The sequence below is a fragment of the Habropoda laboriosa genome, unplaced genomic scaffold, assembly GCF_001263275.1.
Source record: "Habropoda laboriosa isolate 0110345459 unplaced genomic scaffold, ASM126327v1 scaffold166, whole genome shotgun sequence".
In the NCBI taxonomy this organism is placed as follows: Eukaryota; Metazoa; Arthropoda; class Insecta; order Hymenoptera; family Apidae; genus Habropoda; species Habropoda laboriosa.
In genome coordinates, this window is record NW_017100283.1 from 46,310 (window position 1) to 52,190 (window position 5,881).

Genomic DNA, 5,881 nt, shown 5'->3' on the forward strand with positions numbered 1-5,881 from the left:
GCTATTTGTCTCTTACGTTAATGAAAGTTACTTCGAAAGGTTTTTAACGATAATTTCGTTTTCCCCGTTACTTTAGAACACTTAAATTAAATTATACGTTATTTTAAGATTCGGTTATATTTTATGTTAACGAAAATTCCGTAGCAAAGATTTTTAATAAGAGTTCAACTACGACTTCACTAGGCGTATAGCTATGGTCGAGTTTTAACCTATAGAGATTTTTAGCTCACGGAATTTTATCGCGAGCTTTCATCTCGGAAATTTAACGCGTTCGTCGCTATTGAATAACGTTTGCGTGATGCAGCGTTTATTCGCTCCGAACTTCGTTATGTATTTCCGCTCTATGGTTTGTTGTTAGTACTCTTAATTTTAACTTTAGTCTGGACTTTAACTTTAAGCTCACAGGCTTTTCCACCCGCGTCGCTATCAATCACGTTCCGTGGCGTTGGGTTTCTTCGCTCCAGGCCATGGTTATGCATTCGTCCGTTTTAATCTTATTAAGGCCTTTTTTCTTCCCGAGTTTTGTCGCGCATATCGTTATCGGGCCACTCTCGCGGCATTCCGTCTCCTGATTAATCTTGATGTACTTTTTGCTTTGGGATAATAAAGTTTTAAAGTTTTAATCCCGTCCTTGCAGGTTTATCCACACACGTTTACAATACGAACATTTAAAAATACTATATATACACCTCTTTTCGCTTTTCGTGTCTATTTACTCTTCGTATTTCGCGCGCTCTGACGTCACCGGTGATTTTGGGAGGGCGTTACGATCTTCGCCTTGCTTTCACGCCCGTACAGATAGAGAGCGCCAACCGTCCCATAAACGGGATAATCTTCTAATAGCGAATTAGTTTAATTTCCCGCGGCGTAACGTCTTTAATGGGTTTATTATATCGTTTTTAATATCTTAGCCCCCGTTCTGAATGTCACACCGCATATTCTTAACATATATACACAAATACCGTCTATTCTTTTCTGCTGTAACAGTCCCTAAACTGCTACTGCGTTCGTCTTTTTCCGCGCACGGATGACGTTGTATTTTCTCTCGCGCTCGCTCCGCGAGATGGCGCTAGCCATTTCGTAGGAGGCAGCAAATCCTATAACGCATCGAACTGGATGGCGCCACCCGTCTCCTTCCGGATATAGGTGGCGCCCAGTTCTTCCTCCTTCTCGTCGCTTCTCGCGTGCAATTTTGTGCTTTTCGTGTCTTTACGTCTTTTTCGTACCGTGTAGGGTCACCTACCTTTCCTGAACAAGCTGTTGGTGCGTCCTGCAGCAGTACCAATACCCGGGTGAGGCGCTGGAAACCTCCCTGCAGGAAAACGACCGCCACGCCGTGTCTCCTATGATACCTTCCGCCATCGCCTGTTACCGAGGAAGAAGAGGAGAAGAAGCAGAAAGGTAGGTCTTTTCGGCACCGCAGCCTCCTACACCCACTCTCATCGCACACTTTTCGTTCGGAACACACATTTACGATACATTGAAACGTTTCACACATCTATCGAGCCCGAGAAACCTCGTTTGACTTCCACCCATGTTATGGCGTCATGCGCCAAGTTCCATCATTGTACCACGGCAACACTATTTTCCGCTATTTACCCGTCGAGGGTTCCACTGTTTTCCCGGATTTTCCGGCCACTGTTCCGTGGCGTGCTAGTGCACTTCTCAAGTGCATTCCCGGTGCATTTGCTCTCACCTTTACCGTCCGTCGGTTGGACTTTGTCGGGAGCTCCATCCGTCACGTCCGTTTCCTACAGCTGCAAAACCCGGACTCATCTCGGCCTCCACCTGGCCGACCGCTGATGCTTCGAAGAGCACTTCGACCTTTTGGTCCCCCGAGTTGAAAGGGCGGCGACCGCATTGTGCCGCCTCCTACCTAATCTCGGGGGACCTAACGAGTGGGTTCGCCGCCTCTACGAGGGGGTCGTGCGGAGTATGACCCTTTACGGATCACCTGTGTGAGCGGGCGACCTGATGGCCAGTAGTGGAGCTTGACCAAGGTCCGCCGACTTCAGCATGTGATGGCCATCAGGATCGCCCAGGGATTCCGCACGATCTCCCACGAGGCGGCGATGGCGTTGGCGGAACTCGCCCCGTTCGAGTTCCTGGCGGAGGGGGACGCCCAAGCATATGGGAAGTGGAAATACCACTTGGCCAGGATGGTAGGCCAGCGCGCCGTGGGGACGGTTCACCCGTCTTTCGAGTGGGTGGACGACTCACGGCAAGGGGCGACTCACATATCGCGTCACCCAGGTGCTCACCGGACACGGATGTTTCGGGGAGTGCCTGTCCCGGATTGGAAGAGAAGTGGACCACGGATGTGAGGAAGGACTCGGCGCAGCACACCCTCGCGGAGTGTTCCGCGTGGGAATGGAGCGCCGAGTCCTGGTGGGGGAGATAGACCGGGACCTCTCGCTGCCGGCCCTAATCAAGGCCATGTTGACGGGCGAGAGGTCCTGGGAAGCGGTGGCCTCCTTCTGTGAGCAGGTCATGCTTCAGAAGGAGGCCGCTGAGAAAGAGAGGGAGGAAACAGATCATCCCTCTCGGAGGACGGCTCTCACCTCCCCGCCATGTGGACTAGTGGAAACAGTGGCTCCCCGGGGACGGGGCGGCGCAGGGTCGGGTCCCCCGGCGCCATCGATCCTACGGGTGGAGGATTGGGGAGGGTGCGGTGGTGTGACCGCCTTCTCCTCCGAGGTCGTGGCGCAAGCCAAGGCGCGGGTGGAACTGCGGTCGTCATACAAAGTTCCCGCGGCTTCCCCCAGCGCTCCCGACGAGGACCACCACGGGGGTTTTAGTGGGTAAGAATCCCACACTACCTTTCATGGGAGGTCGTAAAATTGTGGAAAACCGGGAGCCGGCCACCATACGTGCCTCACTGTCGCGTGTGTCTGTTTTATCAAAGGAAATGACTTTGTTCGCACCACGTTGGATTCGTCTTAACATACACTATCATATTATGTATAAAAAAAAATAGCATTTCATTTAAAAAAGTTAAACTGACTTTGAAGTCTCCCCCACTATACCAGGTACAAAAAAGATATTTATACCAGATAATTTTCCCGCTCGTACCAAACAACTTTTGTTAAAACATTTTTTTCCTAACATCACTTCCTTAAAAGATATTTCACTGTATTGAGATAAACCAGACGTCCTGTATTACATTACATAGAGTCGGCCTACCGTTTGAGTGCCAGTTGCAGTATTGGCCTGCCGTTTGAGTGACACTTGTAGAATCGGCCCTACATTTGACTGACACTTGTAGAATTGGCCCTACTTTTTTTTTTTTACGTGGAGGTAGGCCTACTCTATGTGATAAACAATTGGCAACCAAACGGTGGCTCTCCCTCTACATTCGACGGATAATGTGTACAGGTATTTAATGTATTTTTTTAGCAATTTGTTTTTATAATTATCAAACTAAACTTATATCGCATGTAGGTTAAGAGCACTGACGAGGTACAGTAAAAGTTCTATAAGAGTTCTTTGGGATCTGTACGCGAACGGTTCATGGTCTATCCCCACCACAAGGGGGAACCACCCTTGAACCAGGCAAGCGACTAATGTGATTTGGCCACGGCATCTCTTTATCGCATTCGGCGTCAGCATGTCCGTGAGACAATGCTAACTAAACTACAAAAGTTTGTTATTTGCAATTTTTCGTTAATAAAAATTTCATCAAAATATTGGAGAGATTTTCCTAATTAAAATGATACCAAACACGATATTGTTACAAAATTTGGTTGTGTCGATTGGGCTTGTGAATCTTCCTTTGCCCGCTACGTTCATTTCACAGTTTACATCACAGAATATAACACCATTTCTCTTAGCTGTGCCAAAAGGTAACCGTTAACCAAAACTAGAACTGAATCTATCAGGTTATTCTCGAATGGGACTCTTTTTGAGGATAACGGTTCCTAAGCTGCATTGCCTTTGACCCGTCAGCGTATAGGAAGAAACGAAATTTGACCTCTGACGAGTTTAAACGACACATAAGAATACACATAGGATTTGTTATACTAACGTTTACACTACTCGAGGACTCTTTAGATGCAGTTCGCAAGCAGTTTGCGAACAATTATAATTTACTAATATGTTAAAAATTTTACTAATAAAAGGTTCGTATGTGTTGAAGGTTATGGGGTATCAATTTGTTGTCCCTCACAGTCCTCTTACAAGAAGACCATCGTCTTCCCCACTCCGTGGCCAGACCCTTCGCGAACAATATTCTTATTTTTAAAGCAATACAATGTCGGTTTGCATGTTTTATAAATCCTTATATGTAATCTTTTTTAGGTGTCTTATATTTAATAGATATAGTAAAGACATAATAAAGTGTGGATGTATGTAAATATGTATTAATTATTTATAGGGAGGGCGTAATTATTTGTGTGGAATTTCTTATTAAGTAACTAAATGTAAACCGAATTATACCGTGTTTGGTCTTATTTTAATCAGAGAAATATCATGGATATGTTAGTAAAATTTTTATCAGCAAAACACAAAAAACAAAAAAGTTTTTCTTTTGTATTAGGGTTGTCTCACCGATATGTAGGTGTTTGATATTTTAGAACTGGCTCGAGTTTCAGTACCTCTCTCTTCTTTGGCTACTGTCTCTTTCTGCGTCGGTCGGTGTCGGTAAAATACAAAGACTTTGAGAAACCTACTACCTTTTTCCTAGCTGTTCCTCAGCGGTCCCGACTTTGGAACTCTTATAGAACTTTTACTGTATTATGCTTTATAATTATTTTTTTTTCAAATGAAATTAATGTCTAGCTAGCTATAACGTTCAAAATTTTTAGTTCACAACATTTATTTTATTTTAATTATTCTAAACATTTGAGGCACTCCAGTCACTGATGACTACCATGGCCATATCGAGAAAACAATCTAATGTTAATACTTATTGAGTGATTAATTTAATTTCATAATATATCGCTTTGGATGAATTACAAAAACAAATTGCTAAAAAAATACATTAAATACCTGTACACATTATCCGTCGAATGTAGAGGGAGAGCCACCGTTTGGTTGCCAATTGTTTATCACATAGAGTCGGCCTACCTCGACGTAAAAAAAAAAAAAAAATGCAGAGTCGATTCCACAAGTGTCCGTAAAATGTAGGGTCGATTCCACAAGTGACAGTAAAATGTTACTAAATGCGGACTGACACTTGTGGAGAATTTACTGTATAGAGATAACACAGTAATCATCTGTTTAGTATGGGTTTTTTTTCTCAGCATTTTGTCGATTAATTGCGTAGGGGCGTGCCTTCCTTGCGTATCAAAATAAAGAAGATTTATAAATCAAATAATATCTTTTAATGTATTAAATATTAAATTCGAGATTGCCTTATCAACACGGACCGGCACGAGACTTTCCGATTTGGGGGGAATATCGATTTAGTTGTAATATAATCCTAGTTATAAATTTAACATCTTTATATGTAAATACTTTTCAAAATTATATGAAATTATAATAAAATAGGTATAGATTTCACAGAAAATCGCAAAAAAAACTTAACGAAAAGAGTAGTAATGTACCGTAACACGTGGAAACCCGCGTCTTTGTTTAAATTGTTTCAACAAATGACATTAGTTTTTATCGCAAATACCGAACTCGCAAAGGAAACTCTCGGAGATATGAATCTCCTTGAATATTTTTCTAAAAAAGAAACTAACCTAATGCCGAACTCGCAAAGCGTTTTTACAAGCATATTCACCGAAATCTCGACGGTTTTTTTTCCAGAGTTCGGTGTTAGGTTGTTTTTTGTGGGATGCGTAGATGAATCTTTTTATTGTGCTCGACACCATCGGTCGTCATCGACTGGCCCGTGCCGGGAAGACCGCCCTCGGAATCGGTCTTCCGATCGTCGATTGTT